The sequence below is a fragment of the Cinclus cinclus genome, chromosome Z (genome assembly GCF_963662255.1).
Source record: "Cinclus cinclus chromosome Z, bCinCin1.1, whole genome shotgun sequence".
NCBI classification, from domain to species: Eukaryota; Metazoa; Chordata; class Aves; order Passeriformes; family Cinclidae; genus Cinclus; species Cinclus cinclus.
Genome location: NC_085084.1, coordinates 28096643 through 28120877, shown reverse-complemented (window position 1 = coordinate 28120877; position 24235 = coordinate 28096643). Strand labels below are relative to the sequence as shown.

The window sequence follows — 24235 nt, the reverse complement described above, 5'->3', positions numbered from 1 at the left end:
TGTGTAGCAGCAATGTGACATGAATTAATTGCCGTCCAAGGAATGGGTAAATGTGGTGGGGAATTTGTTGAGCCTAGAGGCTCAACATAGAGAAGGTGCTACACCTTTTTCTGTATGCTCACCGTTGAAAAGTAAAGGGGAAGGGGAAGATGTATCCCCTCAGTGCCATGCGGTGAGGCAGAGGAGACTTCAGTATGCCTGGGCAGTCTTTGGTGCTTTGTTAAAAGGAAATGGGAAACTAGTCTGTCTAACAGCTTTACAGATAATTTTGAAATTCGTTCAAGCAGTGGTTAATACAGCTTGTGAATTCTGATGTCTTTTTGAAGCAGGCAGTGCCTTATGATCTTACAGAAATACCTCAGAACCTGATTTTATGCTTACGTATGTCCTTTTAGTAAAGCAAGGGCTGGTTCCTGAGCTGAAATGCTTGTGCATAACTGCCAAGGGAAAAAGGCTTCGTAGCACCTATACTGATTCACCTGTTCCTGGTCATTTGTGAAACAAGTGGAGAGGCATGTAATTTTGTTAACAGTATAGTTGTAGTCTCTTTTTGGTGTCAAAGTTCAGAAGCTTACTGCCAGTGAGTTTCCTGTAAGTTGTAATTAAAAAATATATATCGTGCAAGTCATCATATTTGTAAGTGTTCACTGTTAGAAAAAGTAGTCATAAGCAATAGTTGATGCTCAAAGATGAAAACCAAACAGGTGAGTGAGTGACACTTGCCCCTTGCTGCCCTCTTTTTCTCCAGTGATTTATAGCTCAAAAAACTTCTTGAGCCTAATGTGGTGTTGCATCTAATATACCCTCAGTGGTTTTTTTTTTTTTTTTTTTTTTGAGATGGGAATTTCTCCAGTCCCCCTTGAACCTCTGTAAATTTCATGTATCAGCAATATCTAGCAAGGACACAGCACAGGCCTACAAACTACAGTGGGGAGGAATTACCTTTTAGTTTATTTTGACTGTGGCTTCCACCTTCCTCCCTTGCACATAGTGTTCCAGATACAAGTAAGGCAGCTGGAGATGTATACCTTGGGTAATGTGTTTCTATTTATATTCATAGGGATCCTTCCTCATTCTATGGCCGCTTAGTTTCCTAGTAATCTTTTAGGAAGTCTTTTGGAAAGCCAAAGTTGATTTTTGTCAACTACAGCTCTCTCACCCCTGTATTTATAACTCTTTCCGAGATCTTAAAGATCTTAGAGAGGTCTGAGAAGTAGGGTTTCCTTTTGCTAAAGCCATGACAATTCTTTTCATATAGACCATGTATTTTTCTAAGGTTCTGCTAACCGTAGTTTTATTTGTAGTTTCTGTTTACATTAGTAATCTTTGTTGAAGTTTTTTTTTTTTTAAAGTAGCTGTTTGCTGCTCAGCATTCTAGTCCTGACATGCCAAGGAATTGGCTGACAGTTAACCTATTGTTATTCCTACTGTACTTTTTAATGCTGAATTTTTTTAAAATGCCTGTAGAGTACTTCTCATTATAGTTTATTTTGTTAAGTGTGTTTCACAATATCCACCTTAGTTCCTTCAGTTTTGAACAGATTCTTTGATGAGTCATGTAAAAAATTGGTTTCTGTAATAGGTATCTCTCTGTTTTCTTTCACAGTAAACGTGATGCGAAGTACTTATTCAGCTCATCATTACCCTGTGGTAAAACATCAGCTTCCTAAAGAGCTGTGGATGAATTACATTTCCTTGTGAGGAGCATGGTAACAATGAGCACAGACAGAGAAAGAAATGTAGGGACTGAGGAACCAAGGAGGATGAAAAGATGGCAGAGCTACTTTTTAAGGAAAAAATGATTTTTTTTTCTTTTGTGGTGATGACAATGCAAGACTAAATTGTACATTGAGTGTCTTTGTGTAGTACCCCCTCCATACTATTATTCTTCAGGATTACAGATAAATTATGCTTTTCATTGGTCATGACATTTTGTAGCAAGACTTTGTTGAAGTGGGTAAGGCTGTAACTTAGGGTGCCTCATGGGAAGCAATATTACCCTTAACAGGATCATGTTGGTTGAGGGCAGTGTATTTAACTGACTTCTTCAATTTTCTGAACTCTGGATTTTTGTTGTAAGATACCATAATGAATGTGATGTAGGTCTGAATTCAGTACAAAAGCATGGAAGAATGGGTTCTCTCTAGCATCATCTGGTGATTCCTCAGGGGAAGTGACTTCAGGTTCTGTTTCTTTTTTTTTTTTTTGATATGGCAAGACAGCTGATTGATAACTTGCTAACAAGTGTTCAGTCAAGATGTGAAATGGGGGAGTAAGGTAGGTAAGGTAGGTAAGTTTTCATTTTGGATGATGTGAATGTCACATTAAGTGTCCTGAAGAAACAGGATATTTCTAAGTGCTGTGTGTTTTAAGACTTTCTGTTGCCTGTGGTGGGAAAAGTATTAGCATTTGCAATTGCTTATGGTAGAGAATTTGGATGAAATAATGCAATACAATTTTACATTTTGAAGGTTTTTGTGTCATGGCAGTTAAAAAAGTGTAAAATTACCCTTCTTATGCTTGGTGTTTGAGACAACAAGCAGCTGATACAAATGAAGTATGTGCAGTTGACTATTTTATTCTTGAGGAGGGAATTTAGTATATTGTCTGTCTGGCAAAACCAAAATGTTAGTGGGGATAAACCTTGAATCAATAACTGCTCAAGGCTTTCATATTCTACTTAATAAGTATTCTCCTTGTTTTCAGAAGTTGAAGCCCACGCCCAAACATTTAAATAGAATAAGCTCAATATCATTTGCAAGTTGCTGTTAGCTTGAAAAACAAAATAAGCAGGCCCCACAGCTGAAGTAATGTAGGACAGCAATGTGATGTTGTGGTGTGATGCTGATAGCAATTTAATGTTTTAGAATTGTGTCCTGTGTGTCAGATTTCATTGTTTTCTAGATATATGGTGTTCTGTTAAGGAAGAAGACTTTTGGTAGTACAAGAGCCATGAATACACAATTGACTTCTTGCCACAAATCTTGACTATATATATGGAAAATTTCATTGCTGTAGGAAAACTTGTGGGGAATATTTTCAGGAGGAATTATGACTTTAAACTGTGAGTATTATTTACCATTTCTGGATGTCTCTTAGAAGCCATCACAAATATCGACTGGTAACAGTCCTCTGTATTTGCCGGACAGATTTATGTTGTAAAGTTAGGTTAATGACAACAGGTGTTCTCTCAGCTCTGCTATAATATATACTATGCTGTATATGTATATCAAGGGTGGGGAGAGATAGAGTAACATGAATATAAATATTGATATAAATATTCTCTTTGCCTATATGTGAGATGTTTCATAGTGATTTGTGTCATTATGAAAATACACCGTGCGATCAATATAAACAAGAATATTGATTCCAAAGTAAAGCATGGACATAAGACTCAGAAAAATCTAATTATTTCATTATATTTGTTTAAATCACTTCGTTGTAAATCATAAACTTTTTGTTTTTATTATTTTTTTAATATAATAATAAATTATATCCACTTCTATGTATAAGGAAAATGTGGGCTTGTTTGGAACATGAGCAGGCTTGTCACTACTGTTACCTGCTTGCTAGGAGTTTAACTTGAGAACATGTTTGAGCCTTGTCCGGACCTGATGGGTCTGTTGCTTGAGCCCTAGCCAGCATGTTCAGGCTTACTGGGACTTGTACCCCAGCACGGTGGGCATGCCACAGCCTACCAGAGACTGCCTACGAAAGGGGCAGTGACCAAAGGTGAGATGGACGTGTTGGTGGAGTGCAGACTCCCCATGTCCCCAGCCCTGCTTGCCTGTTCCTTATCAACGAAATAATGAATTGCCTTATTGATTGACCTACCTGATTTTGGTGAGTAATTTATAACATATATCTAAAATATTACATGCTCTACTGAATTTGATTGGTGTGGGGACTCTTGATAGCATTGGTAAATCAATGATGACTTGTGATGACATGGTGCTGCTTCATTATTTTGAGGAAGAATGTAATGGTCTTATGTAAGTGTCATCTACTTGTTAATTCTGTTATGTCATATAAGGGCTGAGTCTGAGGAAGCACAGGGCTTTCTTCAGCACAGTAAATATATGCAGTTGCCTTTTAGCACACTGTTACGGTATTTAGGTGCAAACATTAATTTTTAAAGTTTAAGTAGCAATGAAAGTGAAATAAGCATGTGTTCAGACTTTTAGCAGTGGCTGTTGCAAGAAAATAGCTTCATAGCCTTTTATTACTTTTACTTTGGGATAAATATTTTGCAGTTAATGTTTTTTTTTTTTTTCTGTATGAAGATGAATACCCACTTTCTGAGGACATAATTGTCAGTGACCACTCTCACAATCCGACATACTCAGCTGGGGCTGTAGACTGGTCACTTGGATGTGTCACTGCTGCTTACATCACAGAATCTTACATACAGAATGGGTGAGCCTGGCAGGGACCTCTTGAGATCATCTTGGGTCCGGACCCCTGCTGAAACAGGATCAAATAGAGCAGGTTGCCCAGGACTGTGTCCAACTGGGTTTTGAATATCTCCAAGGACAGAGACCTCACAGCTGCTCTGGGAATTTCTTCTGGTGTTTGATAAAAAAATATTTTCCTGTGTTCAGATGGAGTTCCACAGTTTACTTGTGTGTTTTGCCTCTTGCCCTGATAGTGGGTGCTGATGAGAAGAGCCTGGCTTCATCTTCATTCCCTCCCATTAGTCATTTATACACAGGGATAACACCCTCATTAGCCCTCCTTTTTTCCAGGACAAAGAGTCCAAGTTCTCAGCCTCTTCTCATACAAAAAAATGCTCCAGTCCCTTTGTTATCTTTAGGTGTGTGGTGGACATACTCCAATAAATTTGTTCTGGGAAGCCCAGATCTGGAGCCGGCATTCCAGTCGTGTCCTTAGTAGTGCTGAGTAGAGAGGAAGAATCACTTCTCTTGGTCTCCAGGCAGTGATGGCCTTTGTGTGAAGGGCAAGGACAGTTTGCTGGCCCATGATTTGCCTCTCTGCGAGTTCCTTCACTACAAAGCTGTTTTCCAGCTAGCTATTTGGTTCCCAAAGGGTGTATTGGTGCCTGGGGCTGTTCCTCCTCTTATGAAGGACTTTGCATTTACCTGTGTTGAGTCTTCCTTCCAGCCCATTGCTCCAGCCTTTAAAGGTCCATCCTTTAGGAGGAGGCCAATATTCCCAGATAACATTCTTATAGATGTGCACTGCCCATCCTAAGTTACCAGAAAGGAATGTGTGGGTTGAACTGAGCTCAAACCCATTGGTCTTTTTGAAGTTCATTTTGTTTTTGTTCAGCTTTTTTACTGTGCTCAGCCACATGAATATTTCTTATATGCTGATCTGGCTGGGTTAGGAACATAATAGTCCCTATTGATTTTCTTAGTGGAGAACATTTACAGAAACAGTTGGTCCACAGAGCAGTTTATCTAAAGCAAAGGTCACCCTCCAGTCCTCTTTGTGTTGAAGTAAGTCCGGCTTCCTTTGTAATAGCCATGGTGACTTCCTACATTTTTTTTTCTGAACTTTTTCTTGAAAGGATTAGTTTATCATTAGTCATACCTTTGGATGACCACAGTGCAATGTACTAGCCACACCTATCAGCTGTGAGCTTACTCAGGGTGAGCTCTGTCCCAGCATACAGGTCAGTGATGAAGAGGTTAAATGGAGTTAGCCCCAGTATCAATGTCTGGAGTACTTGACCAGCAGTTTGCATTTGACTGGACTTTATCTAGCTGGTCATGCCCTCAGTACCTGGCTGTTGAGTCAGTTCTTTTTACTGTCAGTTTATCCAGGTGGTACTTTATCAGCTTGTCTAGGAGGGTGAAACACTGTCCAAATAATTACCAAAGCTGAGGTGAACAACATCTACCACTTTGTCCTCATCCACCAAGGTAGTCACCTCACTATAGATGGCCACCAAGTTGATCAAATATAATTTTCCCTTTGTAGATCCATCTGACTACTCTCAATACCCATTTTTCTTTTGTTTGTTTAGAAATGGTTTTCATGAGGATTTTCTCTACTGTCTTCCTAGGGGTTGATGTAAGGCTCACTGACCTGTACTTTCCTGTACCTTCCTGCAGACAGTAGTGACATTTACTTTCTTTCAGACTTCAGTAACCTCTCATATTATCTGGAGGCCATCAAAACTGTCCTTGCAGTAGCATCTACCAGCTCCCTTAACATGCAAGCATGCTCCAAGAAGGATCTGCCACTTGGCAAGGCTGAGCAATGGTGGCAGCACTGCTGTGATTCCCCTGTAGCTCATGGTGAAGACCATGGTGAGACAGGATGTCCACCTACAGATCCATGGAGATCCATGGTGGAGCAGAGCTCCATCTGCAGCTCTTGGAGAACCCCACACCAGAGTATGTACATGCCCAAAGGAGGTTGTGGTCCTGTGGGAAGCGTGGCTGGAGTAGACTCCTGGCAGGACCTGTGGACGAGTAGGGCAAGGAACCTGCATGGGAGCAGGTTTGTTGGCAGGAATCAAGGCCCTGTGGAAGGTATCCACACTGGTGCAGTTAATGAAAAACTTCAGCCAGGGCAAGGAGTCATGTTGGAGAAGTTTGTGGAGGACTGTCTCCTGTGGATAGGGACACTGGATCAGGGGAAAACTGTGAAGTGTTCTCTCCTTGCAGAGAAGGAAGCAGCAGAGACAGTGTGTGATGAACTGACCACACTGCTGGGGAAGAGTGGATAGAGAAACTGGGTGGGAGTGGAGTTGAGCCTGGGATTAAAGGAGGGTTGAGGAGAAGGTTTTTTTAGGGTTTGTGTTTTGTTCTTGTTACCCTACTCTGATTAATAATAAATTAAACCCCTTTCCCTAAGTTGGGTCTTTGCTTGCTATGGTAGCTTGTGAGTAATCTCTCCCTGTCCTTGTCTTATCCTATGAGCCTTTCATCATATTTTCTCCTCCTGTTCAGCTGAGACTATGCTAGAGACTTTGGTGGGCATGTGGCAGGTATCCAGGGTCAACCTACCATAGATAGTAAAGCGACAGTGGTGAATGTGAGACTTTTCAGAAGAGCACAAGTAGCTGGTAATTAGTTCTGAGATGAGGCAGAAACCTCTAGCGGTAGTAGTCCTTTGTAAGCAAGGATCTGGCCTTCCAGTTCTTAATCACAGTCAGAGTTCACATTATGAATTTCCTTATGCATGCTGTTATTTATATGGCTATCTCTAGAGTGTCTGCAGCATCAGCATTTGCTGAGAGACTTTTGGTAGGTAGGATTCAGTATTTTGCAGGTATGTCTAACAGAGTGTGTGTGAAAAGTGATTATGTTGATGAAATTAAGTCTTATATTTCCTTTTAGATTTTTGTAGAAGGACTTTGTAACTGGCACAACTCCAGTTTGAGGCTAGGGAAGGGGGGGATTGCCTAGAAGGGAAGCCCTGGAGAGAGGAACTAGGTTTTTTAAAGAGGTTGTCTTCAGCTGTTGCTTTTAATAGAAGACCAGGTAGATTGTTCTGTGTGTTGAAGTATAGCTGAAGGAATCAGAAATTACTTAGCTCTTAATACATTTTTGGCCTATGGAGCTGAATTTTCTTTCTTGTAACTTTTTCATTTATTACTTTTCAAAAAATGCTGTGTCTTTGCAATTCTGTTGTATGCTTGTGTTGACCCAGTAATTGCTTGCATAGGTTTTCCAAAGTGTCATCCAGACCTGGGGACATAATTTCCTTAACTGGGATGAGGCTTTTGTAAGCTAATTTTAACACAGAAAAGCCTGATAAAATGGTTGAGGACTTCTCACCTATGGGTTATATTTATTCAAAAAATGGCTAGAAGTATTTGCCAAAGACTTCTTATCTCCTTACTGTGAATGTAACATGTTTATTCCCAACATTCAGTGATTTTTATATAAATGTGGATATATAAGCATAGACGTGCAGATCTATTTCTGTTTCTGTAAGCATGGGTGTATATAGGCAGCTGAGAAGGCGGGAGAGACCTGGGTGTCAATCAGGTGTGTGACCCTTTTCCAGGGCCTTGTCTGGCCTCTAGCAAAAGTGTATGGCAAGAAGAACTCTGTTACCATGACTGTATTTTTTGTTACTTGATTTATGCTTTCTTAGCCAGCTTGGGGATATGTGTCTTTGCATTGAGAGATCAGAAGCACTGCACTTAGAAAGCTAGAAGGTCAGTTAAGTTCTTAAGCAAGAAAGTGCTAGCGGCCTCCTGCCCCCAGTCTTGGAGTTAGTTCAGTAGCCAGCAGAGAATCCAGCCACAAGAGCACAGAACAAATTATTGTTTTGAGTTTTATGCTTGAACACATTAAGAGGAGAACGTTTCTGAATAATTTTACAGCAGTATACAGAGTATTTTAACGGTAACTGCCTATTTGCAACAGCAGAAAGTTATTCTACAAACTAAAAATTTATTTCAGCATTAAGTGACTTTGTTGATTTTACTGCCACTGGAGAACCAGAGATATTTATGCTGTAATATGTCAGCTCATCTGAAGAGGTTAAGCAGTTTTAATAGGGCTGGGGGCATTAATATCAAGAGGATACAAATTGAAAGTCTCTTCCATTCCAGAATTACCTTTTTTGTTTGATTGACACAAATATCTTTTAAGTTTTTTATTTATTTTCAAAAGAAAATGCATGAGGAAACTTGAAGAATGTTGAGAGGGTGTCTTGAAATTGTGTACTTGGTCATAAAAAAGATGTAGAATTCACCAACTATAGATTAAGATGTAATTTGTTTGAAATTGATCAACTACAATATATGTAATCTGTACTACATTTTAAGAAGAATAGCTAAAGGTAAATTGAATAATTAACAAGCATTAGATTGGAAGTTCAGTGCCTTTTATAATCTTAACATGCTTCTGATAATGTTGCTTTAAATGTAGTTTGCTCACTAAATTATGTATCTTCAGTTGGCTAGAATTATAAATATCAAGCTAAACATTCTTTATTTTTGTTCTGTTTTGTTTAGCAGTTACTGTATATGCAGTAGTTTCTCATGCTACTATCTCTTTGGTCCATATTACCAATAATGAGTGGTGCCAGACCTGGTGGTGGTTTAAAGATTTTATTACTTCTACTGCACTAAATTTCAAAGGCATTGTCCTGGTTTGAAAGACAGGTGTTTGCTAAGGAAAGCAGAAGCTTCCCTTTGGACTGAAAAAAAAATGTGATTCTTCCGATTATTATAATTTTGGAATTAAGAGAGCTCTCAGGCAAAGATATGGGGGTAGGAATAACAGTTCTTTACTAGTATACCTAACAAGACAAACAAGAACAACAACAGCTATGAAATTACCCACAAACAGAACAGTAACTCAGTCCCAGTGTTTTTTGGCTGCAGGCACCTTTTCCCTGAGCTGCAGTTCCTGGTGCTGGGGGCGGGCAGGTCCCGCAGAGCTGCAGGAGGGCTGGGGGTGATGGCAGCGCTGTCCCAGGGGGAGAGAGAGAGACAGAGAGAGCCCTCCGCTCACGGTGTTGGTCCCAGTGCTCAGCAGAGTGCTGGATGGTGGTAGTTCACAGCGAGAAGACAGCAGGGCAGGGTCCAATAGTGGTTTCCCTATGCTGGGATGGGACAGAGAGGCAGGAGGCGGCGATCGTCCTTCTCGTCCGAACTCCGCGGGGGAAATGGGCCGAGGCCCAGCCTTCCGCTTCCTCTTCTGGCTGTTTGAATCTCGCGGGGCTTACCTCCTCTGTCTCTCCCCGCCCCCCCCTTGTCACCAGGGCCCAGGCAACAGGTATCTTAGCATGACAATGGGGAAAATTCCTCAGAGGGAAAAGGGAGAGAACCAAACCCCAACATTATCCACCCCGAATTTTCCCCTACCATCATGCCAAATCAAATTAAAAATCTTCAAATTATAGACATCCATACAGTTACAGATACAGGCACAGTATTGTAGGTAGTTCACCCTAAAACAAGGTCTCCTTGGGGTTTGCATCGGGTCTCTCCATCCCTTTGCATCACCTACCAGGTACAACCTGGCCCTTGAGCAAAAACCACCCCACGAATTGGATTGTCTTTGCTGGAGGCAGAGTTCACCCAAACAGTTTTTCCTAGCATACCTCTCATGTGCACCACTGGAACCTTGTCCCCATCTGGTGTTCTCAAGGGCTCAGACTGGGCAGGGCCTGCTCAATTAGTGGAACCTCGGGTGTTCACTAACCATGTGGCCTTTGGTAGATTAATCTCCCAGTTCTTGAAAGTCCCCCCACCCAGTGCCTTCAAGGTGGTTTTAAGCAGTCCATTACACCGTTCCACTTTCCCAGCCGCTGGTGCGTGATAAGGAATGTGGTACACCCACTCGATGCCGTGTTCTCTGGCCCAGGTGCTTATGAGGCTATTCTTGAAATGAGTCCCATTGTCTGACTCATTTCTCTCATGGGTACCATGTCTCCAAAGGACTTGTTTTTCCAGGCCCAGGATGGTGTTGCGGGCAGTGGCGTGAGGCACAGGGTAGATCTCCAACCATCCAGTGGTGGCTTCCACCATGGTCAGCACATAGCGCTTGCCTTGGCGTGTCTGAGGCAGTGTGATGTAGTCAATCTGCCAGGCCTCCCCACACTTATATTTGGACCACCGCCCCCCATACCAGAGGGGCTTCACTCGCTTGGCTTGCTTGATGGCAGCACACATCTCACAGTCATGGATAACCTGGGAAATACTGTCCATGGTGAGATCCACCCCCCGGTCTCGTGCCCACTTATAGGTAGCATCTCTGCCTTGGTGACCTGAGGCATCGTGGGCCCATCGAGCCAGGAACAACTCTCCCTTGTGTTGCCAGTCTAAGTCTATCTGTGACACCTCTATCCTTGCAGCCTGATCTACTTGCTCATTGTGTTGGTGCTCCTCATTAGCCCGACTCTTGGGGACATGGGCATCGACATGACGGACCTTTACAGGTAGCTTCTCTACCCGACTGGCAATGTCTTTCCACTCATCAGCAGCCCAGATTGGTTTTCCCCTACGTTGCCAGTTAGCTTTTTTCCATCTTTCCAGCCAGCCCCACAGAGCATTGGCTACCATCCATGAATCAGTGTAAAGGTAAAGCTTTGGCCACTTCTCTCTTTCAGCAATCTCCAGGGCCAGCTGAACGGCTTTGAGTTCAGCAAGTTGACTTGATCCACCTTCTCCTTCAGTAGCTTGTGCAACCTGTCGTGTGGGGCTCCATACGGCTGCTTTCCACTTCCGGTTCATCCCCACGATGCAACAGGAACCGTCAGTGAAAAGAGCGTAGCGAGTTTCATCTGCTGGCAGTTGGTTGTATGGCAGGGCTTCATCAGCCCGGGTCACTTGTTCTTGCTCCTCTTCATCGGCAAGACCAAAATTTTCACCTTCTGGCCAGTTTGTAATTATTTCCAAAATCCCAGGGCGATTTGGGTTTCCGATACGGGCGCGCTGTGTGATGAGGGCAATCCACTTGCTCCATGTGGCATCAGTGGTGTTTTGGGTAGAGGGGACCTTCCCTTTAAATATCCACCCCAGCACTGGTAATCGGGGTGTCAGGAGGAGCTGTGCTTCTGTGCCAATCACCTCTGAGGCAGCTTGAACTCCTTCATAAGCAGCCAAGATCTCCTTCTCTGTTGGAGTGTAGTTGGCTTCAGACCCTCTGTAACTTCGGCTCCAGAATCCCAGAGGTCGGCCTCAGGTCTCACCAGGTACCTTCTGCCAAAGGCTCCAGGACAAGCCCTTGTTCCCGGCTGCAGAGTAGAGCACATTCTTCACCTCTGCTCCCATCCTGACTGGGCCGAGGGCTACAGCATGAGCGATCTCCTGCTTGATCTGGGCAAAGGCTTGCTGCTGCTCAGGGCCCCAGTGGAATTCGTTCTTCTTCCGGGTGACCAGGTAGAGAGGGCTCAAGATCTGGCTGTACTCAGGAATGTGCATTCTCCAAAAGCCTATGGCACCTAGGAAAGCTTGTGTTTCCTTCTTGTTGGTTGGTGGAGACATCGCGGTGATCTTATTGATGACCTCAGTGGGGATTTGGTGCCGCCCATCTTGCCACTTTACTCCCAGGAACTGGATCTCTCGGGCAGGACCTTTGACTTTGCTCCTCTTGATGGCGAAACTGGCTCCCAGCAGAATCTGGATGATCTTTTCTCCTTTCTCAAATACTTCCCCTGCTGTGTTCCCCCATACAATGATGTCATCAATGTATTGCAGATGTTCTGGAGCTTCACCCTTTTCCAGTGCAGCCTGGATCAGTCCATGGCAGATGGTGGGGCTGTGTTTCCACCCCTGGGGCAGTCGGTTCCAGGTGTACTGCACGCCCCTCCAGGTGAAAGCAAACTGGGGCCTGCACTCTGCTGCCAGAGGAATGGAGAAAAATGCATTGGCAATGTCAATGGTGGCGTACCATTTTGCTGCCTTGGACTCCAGCTCGTACTGGAGTTCCAGCATGTCCGGCACGGCAGCACTCAGCGGTGGAGTCACTTCATTCAATGCACGATAGTCCACAGTCAATCTCCATTCTCCGTCAGACTTGTGTACAGGCCAGATGGGGCTGTTGAAGGGTGAGTGGGTTTTGCTGACCACCCCTTGGCCCTCCAGCTCACGGATCATCTTGTGGATGGGGATCACGGCATCTCGATTTGTCCTGTACTGCCTGTGGTGCACTGTCGAGGTGGCAATTGGCTCTTGCTGCTCCTTCACCTTCAGGAGTCCCACTACAGATGGGTTCTCTGACAGTCCAAGCAAGGTGTTCAATTGCTTAATGTTTTCTGCCTCTACAGCAGCTATTCCAAAAGCCCACCTGAGTCCCTTTGGGTCTTTGGAATAGCCATTCCTGAGGAAGTCTATGCCTAGAATACATGGTGCCTCTGGGCCAGTCACAATTGGATGCTTCTGCCACTCCTTCCCAGTCAGGCTCACCTCAGCCTCCCGCAAAGTCAATTCCTGTGATCCCCCCGTCACCCCAGCAATAGAAACAGGCTCTTCCCCCACATGTTCTGATGGTATTAGGGTGACCTGTGAACCAGTATCAACTAATGCCCTATGTTTTTGTGGCTCTGATGTGCCAGGCCATCGGATCCCCACCGTCCTGGGTCAGGGGTCCCAAATTCCTTGCCTCAGTACCATCCAGCTGCACACCTGTACCCATAAGGTCCCAGACCCGCAGTAACCATGTTGTAAAAGCCTCACGGCCCCTTCGTACAACATCTTTACACAGATTACGGTGACTCTCGTATGACAGGGACTCAGTGATGATCTCAACCTCTGGCTCCCCTGCTGGTTGTGAGGGCCCTGCTTTCTGATCATTATTATCCAGGTGCTTTGTTTTCACCTTAGACTTCCTAGTTTCCACAGGGGCAACTGCTGCTGGCTGTGAGTGCCCTTGCAGTTCAGCTGGAACCTGGAGAGATGTAACATTTGTGGGTTCCACTGCTGCACCATCAGGTTCTCCCTCTTTAAGGCAGAGGGAGAGTTTCTCAAGAGCTGGGGAAAGGTACTCCTTCAGCATTTGGCCCATCTCCTTCACTAGAAAACCCACCCACTCTGGATGGTTCCTTTCTGAGGTGAGCTCTGGGGCAAAATCAGGCTCAGGGGCAACATCCTTAGTCTCTGGGGCAGAATCCTTAGTCTCTGGAGCAGGGGCAGGGGCAGGGTCAGGCTCTGGGGCAGAGTCCTTAGTCTCTGGGGCAGAGCCAGGCTCTGGGGCAGAATCCCTATTTCTTGGGGGACGTATCAGGGTTGTCATCCAAGTCAATCTCCCCTCATCTCGGAATGTTAAATAGAACAGGTTTACAAGGCCTATTAGCAATGTCAGCCACTGTATGATATCATTACTACTTAGAAGATATTTGAACCCCTCAAAAGCTGGTGGAGCAGACCCAAAAAACTGTGTAAGGGGTTGGGACAAAATTTTCCCTGGTGTCATATCCTCACAGTATATACCATTATTAAAGTAACCCCAAAACCATGCAGTTAGAGTGTGATAGCCCTGAATCCATGTGCCCACCTTCCAGAGGAAGTTAAAAATCCATGAATTTCTCATGTTATCAGCCCACAAAAGGAACTGGATAATAGTTACAGCAGCCTGAGTTATAGGACCCATGTTCAAGTAAGGGATTGCAAATGGGAGAGATAAAGCTGTGGCCACATGGAGCTCAAACCACAGTAAGCTGGACAACATGATTCCACCTAACACAAAACTGAGGTAACTCAAGAACTGTTATTCCTTTTTCACCCTTTTCTCTCAATGCCCTCGGGCCTCACGTTGGGCGCCAAAAATCTGTCCTGGTTTGAAAGACAGGTGTTTGCTAAGGAAAGCAGAAGCTTCCCTTTGGACTGAAAAAAAAATGTGATTCTTCCGATTATTATAATTTTGGAATTAAGAGAGCTCTCAGGCAAAGATATGGGGGTAGGAATAACAGTTCTTTACTAGTATACCTAACAAGACAAACAAGAACAACAACAGCTATGAAATTACCCACAAACAGAACAGTAACTCAGTCCCAGTATTTTTTGGCTGCAGGCACCTTTTCCCTGAGCTGCAGTTCCCGGTGCTGGGGGCGGGCAGGTCCCGCAGAGCCGCAGGAGGGCTGGGGGTGATGGCAGCGCTGTCCCACGGGGAGAGAGAGATGGAGAGAGAGCTCTCCGCTCACAGTGTGGGTCCCAGTGTTCAGCAGAGTGCTGGATGGTGGTAGTTCACAGCGAGGAGACAGCAGGGCAGGGTCCGATAGTGGTTTCCCTATGCTGGGATGGGACAGAGAGGCAGGAGGCGGCGATCGTCCTTCTCGTCCGAACTCCGCGGGGGAAATGGGCCGAGGCCCAGCCTTCCGCTTCCTCTTCTGGCTGTTTGAATCTCGCGGGGCTTACCTCCTCTGTCTCTCTCCTTCCCCGCCCCCCCCTTGTCACCAGGGCCCAGTCAACAGGTATCTTAGCATGACAATGGGGAAAATTCCTCAGAGGGAAAAGGGAGAGAACCAACCCCCAATTTTTATTAATTTCCTACAATATTGTGATCAGAGTAATGAGCGGAGACCTTTTTAGGATGCATTTTTGATCTGTTGACATTAAAAAAAGGAAAAAGAATACATCAGGCTGGCTGTGTATGGGCTAATAGGAGCACATCCAAATACAAGAACTGCAGCGCAGAATAGTCTTGTTAATTAAAACAATGTAGTACCTTTGATTGGCTTCTATTCTGTAATGACTCAAGCACACCTTTTCCTTGGGGATGGTAATGTATTGTAAAAGAGGTCAAAAATGTTTCAACATTGATCAGGCCTTCTCAGTTTAATTATAAGGAATACTAAAAATACCAATATTTATTCTTCTAAATTTGCTCTTGATTTTTGTAAACACAGCACAAAGCAAAAACCTAAACAAAAGATTAATTTTACTTTCTATTCTGTGGGGGTTACAAAAGTAGCTGAAGACTGTTATACATCTATCCAAATAAGAGTTGGTTTAAGTGCAGCAAATCCAATGATTTTTCATGTAGTTTCTGGGGCTTATGTCTGATATTGGCATAGGTAAATTTCAGCTGCAGTGCTGAAAGAGATACTCTCTTGAGGAGAGCCAGCCCTTACATATCTCCGAGTTTTTTGTTATGTAATGTACTCTTAGAGCTTGTCTGAGCATCCTGTGACTAATTGGTCTTATTTCAGTTGGATTCTTTTCAGTTCCTGTTATTTTTTTCATTTTTTATTTTTTATGTTTTCCCTCAGTTTGAGTTTGTTGGTTTTTTTTCTTAAAGTTTCCTGCCATTTTAGGTGCATCACTCAAACCTTCTTCCTTTGTTAAAACAGTATGCGTAGAATTTATTGGCTTTTTTTTTTTTTATTCTGAATAGTCTCAGAGAATGGACTTATCAGGGTCATTTGACTTCCTCCTGTTTTTTTTTTCTAATGTCTTTAATTTATGATTTTTTTTGTTTGTTTTCCCTTTCAGGTGTGGTGTTTGTTGGAGTCTTTTCTTCCTTTTAATGACTGTATGTCATTCTACCACCCGATCTCCCATCCACATTTATCCCTTGCAATGCACCTGTGTGTCGCTTTCTCTTTTTTTAAAGTCAAGTAGTGTTCTGACTTGGCACTTTTATAGCTTTACTTTTTTTAGAGTTGTACTTTTGCTTCACAGGCTCTGATGAAATGTTTTTCATCAAAGTCTGTAATGCTTTTTGCTTGGAATAAATAATCCCAGTTCAGACTCCTGGATCTGTCAGCCTAGCAGCCTAGTAGTTGTCTGTACCTCTCTTTTGGCTTGCAAGACATAGTCAGATTTTTTCTTCCTCCATCTTTCTGCATACAATTTCTGAGTTACACCAGTTATCCCTATGATTTATGACACAAATTTATGTTAAAATTCTTATACTCAGCTCCTAAATCTATTTAGCATGTTAATATGGAAGACTGCTAACAGTCTCTAGCATATGATTTTTATTTAATCTCAAATTTAGTTTCATGGAAGCATACAGCTATATTAGTTATGTGAAGGGGAATGTGTCCTTTCCTTGCAGTACTTAAATTTTGTTTTTCCGTGAACATGTAAAGAAAATGGACCCAAGGAGTCCTGGAAGCCTCATCTTATGGCTCTTCTGGCACAAAGTGGTAGATAGTAGGTCATCTATGTTGTAAAGTTAACATGAATTATTTTACCTAGTGAATAAAATACATACTGTGACTTATCTCTATTTCTTTTAATGTATTTTCCTTAGTTTTTATATATTAATAATTGATAATACAATTTTCTGAGAGTTTTTTCTTTTTTTCTTTTTTCCTTTTTTAAGCAATCAACTGTTGTCCAAAAGACAAGAAATATTAAATAAAATTGACTATGCATGCATCCTACATTTGGAAGGAGTGCTTTTTAATGGACACTTTTGTGTGAATTGACAGTATCAGCTTATGAAACTATACAATATTTATAATACTTTTATTTTCTTATGGTGTCATGGAATTGGCATTCTTGCCTCCATTTCTGTTTAGCCCTTCAGCATTTCTATTTATTCCAGAAGTCCAGTTTAATGAAACTGAAAGTAGGCAATTTGTGCACTAGGGACAGAATAAATGGGTTAAACTGGAATGAATATGAAATGTTCAGGAAATCAGTATTTTGATGCTTATATCAGACAGTGGAGAGAAAATGCTCCTTACCTAAAAAGCACCTAGATTTTATGGGTTAGTTAAAGATTCCAAAGAGTCTGAGGAAATCTAGTGCCAGAAAAGTTAATTAGAGATAAGGCTAGTTTTGTTGACAGTGGATTATGTTCTTAATGGCTGTAAAATGGTAAATCAAGACTGGTATTTTATAAAAAAGGATGATCCAAACAAGGTGGTTTAAAGGCTGTCCTGGTTTGAAAGACAGGTGTTTGCTAAGGAAAGCAGAAGGTTCCCTTTGGACTGAAAAAAAAAGTGATTCTTCCGATTATTATAATTTTGGAATTAAGAGAGCTCTCAGGCAAAGATATGGGGGTAGGAATAACAGTTCTTTACTAGTATATCTAACAAGACAAACAAGAACAACAACAGCTATGAAATTACCCACAAACAGAACAGTAACTCAGTCCCAGTGTTTTTTGGCTGCAGGCACCTTTTCCCTGAGCTGCAGTTCCCGGTGCTGGGGGCGGGCAGGTCCCACAGAGCTGCAGGAGGGCTGGGGGTGATGGCAGAGCTGTCCCAGGGGGAGAGAGAGATGGAGAGAGCCCTCTGCTCACGGTGTGGGTCCTGGTGCTCAGCAGAGTGCTGGATGGTGGCAGGTTACAGTGAGAAGACAGCAGGGCAGGGTCTGACAGCAGTGAGGATGGCTCCCGGAGCTGGGATGGCAGGAATGGGGCTGAGGCGGTGATCGTCCTTCTCGTCTGAACTCCACGGGGGAAATGGGGCGAGCCAGAGCCTTCTGTCTGCTCTTCTGGATGTTTGGATATCGAGGGGTTTCCCTCCTCTCTCTCACCCCCCCCTTGTCACCAGGGCCCAGTCAACAGGTATCTTAGCATGACAATGGGGAAAATTCCACAGAGGGAAAAGGGAAAGAACCAACCCCCAACAAAGGCTCTTATGGTTTGCTATGTAGATGAAACAACAGCAGTGTTCCAGTTCAGTTTTATAATGTGTGGAATTTTTTTTTTCCTGGTATTTTTGATTTCAGTATTACACTTAATTTAGGAATAAGCTCCCTTTCCCTCCCCCCCCCCCCCCCCCCCTTCGTTTATTAGAATTGTTGGTTATAAACTATAAATCATCTTTGTTACAATTTTCAACAAATGAAGATGTGAGGCTGTAAAATCATAAGAGTTTAAATATATTTTATTGTCCTTATGAGAAGGGCTTGGTAACTACTTCCTTTTAGGAAATTTCTTCATTAAAATACCAAAAAATGATCAATTAATTCCAATTTTGCTAATTCTTCTGGAGACCTAAGTCAAATTCTCCTTGAGCATCAAAGTTCTTTTAAAAACCCTAATGCATGAAAAGCAGGCAGCAAATACAGTGTATTAAATTGATTTTAAGTGCCTTTTAAAATGTGCAATCTATGTCATCTCCAAGTAGGTTAAAAAATAACCCCTAGTGTAGAACAGGCCTATTTACACCTATAGCAGCTTCATGCCTTACAAAATGAATAGGCATGCTGGTGAATATGTGCTTTAAACTCAAGTAGTTTTAAAGATATATAGGCACCCAAATATCTTGGAGCTTAAGTCTTTAAAACTGCTTCAGTAATGTCTTTGACATTTATAATGGTACAGTGCATATAATCTGTCAAATTCTATTAAGCTGGTTATGCTTTAATATAATTCTGTTCTGAGCCACTGCTTTCATTTTGTATTCTGTTCCCTGTTGGCAAATGCAGATTTTGCATCTGTTGGGAGAGGGGCTGGGGAGAAATGTAGTAAGGACACTATCAGAGGACTAATGAAGTTATGTACCACTAAAACAAATGTGGGCAGGGGACAGATGGAAAAGCAGCACGCCCACCTTCTTTGACAGACTGGTTAATGGATTTAACAGTATCTAACCATGATGATAGGTTCTGGTTCTTACGTCTGTCTGATTATAAGAATATTAAGGGAGTGTTTGAGAGCTTTCTACAAAAGTCGAGCTGGGAAGATACAGACTAGGTCATGGGTCTTCAAAATAAACAAAGAAAGCGTTCTGGGCTGTTGAGCTCAAGCAATCGACAACTCAAAGTAGGAGAGGTCTTTGTGAGGGTTTATGCTGCGTGGAGGTTCAACATGTTCCCAGTGCCCAGGTGGGCAGGGTGGAAGGCATGCACAGCCAGCTTTCAGGTGACAGCCAGGTGGATGGAGCAATTGCTGTCCTGCAGGAGGTTAGAGCAGCCATTCAGAGAGATGCTGTCAGCTGTCTGGTCATGAGGAACCTCACAAAATTTGGCACATTCGAAACTCAGTGCCCAGAGGTGGGCAGCTGGGTGAGCGTGAGCCAGCAGCATCCCCTGGTGGGAGAAGAGGCCCTGTCCTGTCAATTTCAGTCAGGGTGTAGCTGTGTTTCAGCTTCACAAAAAATAAATTTTTTGAGAGTGGTTAAATGCTAGAGCTGGTTCCCTGGTGAGACTCTGGTAGGCTAACATCGGTTGGCTCAAGGATTTTGAAATTATGCCTGCTTTGAGTCCAAAGTTGTCCAATTCTGAATTATTTTATGTGTCTGTTTATAGCTTTGTACTGCTGTGCTCTGTTTAAATTAATACCAGTGGGCCTCTCAGACCATGATACTTCTATGAGTGCAAAATTATCTATTAACTATTGTGATCCTTCTTATTCCTGTCAAACTTTTAATGAGATACTCAAGTACAGTCTAACTTTGATTTTTTTGGTAATTTTATAATCATGTTTGCTAAATATATGCTACACTGGTAATAAAAGTAGTGTTTCCAAGTTACACAAGAAAGTTTCATCTATGCAAAAGCCTTCCAAGTTTCTTATTTAAAAGAAAGCATTCTTGTCGGGTATTTTTTCCTAGGACATGAAGCCTGCAAAGGACCTTGAGTGGTAAAAGTCAGTGTGGTTCTGAGGTTTGATATGGTGACTGCTATATTAAGCATTAAAACGATGAAAAAAAAAAATGCTGAATTGATTGTTAACCTTAAAAGCAGCGACTTCCAGTATCCAGAAAACACTTTAGAATGGCTTAATGAATTGGATGTGCCTGGTTAAATAAAAGAGATATTCTGTATTCAGTAAAAATCAACATATTTTGAAGAAATAACCTCTTAATGTTAAATAACAGATACACTGTTTTAAAAGATATTATTTTATTGCATTATATAAGGAAACCGATTGCTTTTTAGTAAGAGATGCTAGATCAGAATCCGTCTTTGACAGAAGCTCTGCTATTCAGAAAAAGGACACTAGAGTGCAGTGTAGCACTGAAAGTGCTCTCACAGCTAAGTGTTTCACAAGTCTGAATAGAGCACAAGGCCTTTTTTGAAAGGTTTTATAATGTTGAGTTATACTGAAATTTTCTGAGTTTATACATAAACTTAACTCCATTCTTCTACCATCTATGGCAGAATTTAATACTGTACTAGAATACTTCAACTGAAGATTCCTTTTCATATTTAACCATTTTCCTAATACAAGTTATTCTTAATATGAAGCTCCATTAACTGTATTTTTGCTTGCATTCAGTTAAACTACAGAATGTTTCTTCTAACAGGAATGTGTATTCTTTAAAGGTGTAATGTGTGATAGACGTTATTACTTTTATGTTAATGCTAAATATAATTTAGAAAGGGATTCTAAATCTGTTGTATATTCTGTTTTACTATAGTAAGTTATAACATTCTTTTACTTTTCATAACTTCATATAATAGTTTTTAAAAAGGTTTTTCAAGGAACAAATGTTAAATTCATAGCTATCAGTGACAGGATATAGCATTGTTGTGTGGATTGAGAGACACAAGAACTTAGCTGTTTTAACTTCTGAAAGATGTGTGGGCACTAAACCTGCTTTCATCAAAAATCAATGACAGAATTCCCTTGACTACATTTAATGCAGAAATGAGCTTTAAATTTAGCTTCCTTTTTTATCTACTTGTTTCAAACTAGGACTCAGACTTGGTTTTATTATTTAAAAATAAAGTATACATTTAAATAGTATCTGTGTTTAAAATACTATATTAGATAAGATGAAGTTGCATTTGAAACCTAAATTTCAAGTTTGAAATGACCTATTGCCTTTTTGGAGATAGAAAGGGTGGTTTCATTGAAACTTGGTCAGCGTGTTTCGGAGAGACTGTTGTTCGTGTAATTCAAACATAAAACTGAAATAATCCCATAAGATGGGACTTAGAAATTTAGTGTTAGATTTTTATTCTTGCCTACATAGATTTTTGCAATGTTACGCTTAATGACAAGTTGTAACAATCCTTTTTTGATCAATAAACAAGCAATAGCAGAACAACATTGCAGGAAGATTTTAGGTAAATTTAACTTGAGATTTGTAGACTGCATTTACACAGCTTCAGTTGCTGTTTGAGCCCCTTACTGCTCTTGAAGTGTACAGTCAGTGGCTTTTGTTAGCAGTGTCTTAATCCCAGGTATCTTGTCTCACTGCCATGTTAATTATGAACCTTTATTATATATGGGGTGCTAAAGAACCTGCGTTCCACCAAGCTACCAGACTGAGAAGAAGGGGGGGAGTCAGCCACTGTTTCTGAGAGTCATCTGTGGAGAGGCTCTTTGTGCAGGCATGCAAGGGACTACCAAGCCTACCAGACACAAGATGCGGGTGCTGTATTGTTGGAAATTTTTTCTTTTTTTCACTTCCTTATTTGGATTGGTGGGTTCCCTTCTGCCCTGGGAATTTCTGGACTGTTTCATGAGATGTTTTGGTTACACATTTTTCTGCTTTGTCTTTTCTTGTGGTAGCATCTAAACTTGTGAAACAGATTGGAGATTATAGGGTGGCAATATAAGACTTGAGTTTAACTTCTTAATGTCTCAATGGTACACTTTAAATGCCATTACTGCTTCACCTTTTTCAATAAATTTAAAGCTCTGCTAGCTGTCTGGCATCAAGCTTGTCAGGGTGCCAGGTATTTTGCCAGACTGTAGAGCCAAGATGCATGAAAATGTCAACAATCTCAGCCTCATTAGTTTTTGGCTTTCCTGGCCTTTCTGTAATGACTGCAGTGCTGCATAAGCTAAATGCTATTTTATTTATTTACTCCTATTAGTTCCAGTGGAAACTGCAGCCAATGTTAATGTAAACAGTTAAGCTGTTGAAAGAATGTTCTCCTATTGATTTGTTAATATAAGTTATTTGCAAAGAAAGCTGACTACCAATTTCTGCTTCCATGTAATAAGCTCAGAAAATGATAGAGTGGATATTTTTTTCTTTTCTTCTTTGTATCTTTTCTCTTTTAAAGCACTAGCAAGTATTTGTTGTATTGGATATGTTTTGATTAGGCTTGTAAAGCTGCCATGGACATACCAGGCTGAAAAGAAAAAAAATCCCCAAACTAACTTGTTTGTCCTTTATTTGTGATTTAATTGGTCAGGCAGAAAGGTTATTTGCCTTGGGAAATGGACACATAAGAACTCAGCACAACTTAAAAGCCTTTAATAAAGTTGTTGCTGCCTTTGTGCACATTCTTGAGATATATTGCTTTTTGTCTCTATACCTTCAGAATAAAAATGTGCAAAAGATCGCTCGTTATGATAGCATACTCTTATAACATTCATACACATGCTGTACTAAAGAATCTAGTAAATTTGTCGGGTAACCTGTTGCTTCCTATTGTAGTATCAAAGTCTACAAAGTCAAAGGAAATGTCCAAATTAATTTAAAATTCTTCCAATATAATTGCATGTCACTGTAGTGTTATAAAGTTCTCCATAAAAGTTGCTTCACCCAGTATTGGTAATTCTCTAGATACTATGTCTTCAATATGTGCTGCAACTACTACTGATGATGAGGATAAAATCTCTTGTACTATTTACTTAGTTCAAAAGCACTGTGAAAAATATGGTAATGCAAAATAGAGAAGTTTGGAATGATACATAAGCTACCAGATACTTGGAAGGAAAGATACTTCATTAATTTTAGATATTTCTAGAAATACACATATTCTAAAGAAAAATGTATGTATATTATGTATTTATGTATGTATGTATGTTTATTTGCCTAATTTTTGTAGAACTGCACTTACTGATGTAATTTTTGAAAAAAAAAGCAAGGTTTTCTTTAATGAGAATTCAGAGCTTGTCGTGAACTGACATGCTTTTGTCCCTTCTGGAAAGCTGCCTTTTTAGTCCAGTTTTAGTCTTAAATCTAGGAAAAAATAAGATCATGTAATCTTTGTAAGTAAGGCTTTTCAAGTGTATTGCTACAGTTGTTCAAGTCCAGACCAGTTGAACTTTGACTGAAAATCATTACAAACTGATCATTATTTGGTGCTGAAGAAGAGATGAGTTGGTGATGTAAATCCCATTTCTAGTTGCTGTCTGTCAACAGCTGAAAACTCAGCTATTTTTGAAATTTTTTGTTTGTTTTGTTTTTTGGGTTTTTTTTCTTCCCAGTAAGACCTCAGGACATCATCCCTGAAATATATTGGGTTGCTCTGAAAGTAAATTTTAAAATGAAACTGCATATGGTCTCTACTCTTTTTTTCAACACTTACCTCGCTGAGCTTTATGTTCTCCTGCAGAGTGTAGGAGCTGGATAATGGCCTATTGCATGTTTTCTTAAATAGAGATTTCTGCCAGTAGACCATACTCAGAGCAAATGGGTCAAATATGAGGTTCTGTGGTGGAGAGCTAAATAATGAATAACAGGTGCCTGGGGATCATCATAAATACAGGGCACATGTAGAGTGATACTTGTGGCTGATAGGAATAGTGGTTTTGTGATTTTCTGAACTAAAAGGTGTATCTTCGTCCTTTAATAACTTTTGATGATGGACAGATTTTTTATTGCTTATGAATTTCTCCTCCCACCCATTATGTGATGCAATGTAACTGTTCATGAAACAGATGTACATAAATGTTTCTTTTTGCCCTTAGTCTCTGCTGGTATTCCTTGATGCATCTGTGAATTAACTACCTTATTCTTTGTTCAGGTTTTTTGAAGTCCAGTGCTCTGGGCAGAGGCCCAAGATTGTTTCAAACTTACAAGAAAGCAGAATTTTCAAATTGATTGACTATGATGGAAAATCAGGATTTTGCATAGGAGGCTGTAGTTAGAGTGGAAAACAGAAATTAGGGCAAGGGATGTATCTTCTCACCATACCATGTAAGAGCAGAACTGCTGAGAGTTGGTGCCAAGAAATGAGTGCTAGGAAATAGTTCTGTGATCTCCTAGC

The 24235-nt window shown here is 41.3% G+C and overlaps 1 protein-coding gene across 1 annotated transcript in view; it reads left to right on the top strand.

Annotated features, from left to right (window-relative positions):
- DTWD2 (DTW domain containing 2) overlaps positions 1-24235 on the top strand; it is a 69183-nt gene that overhangs the window by 582 nt on the left and 44366 nt on the right. The window lies entirely within an intron of this gene.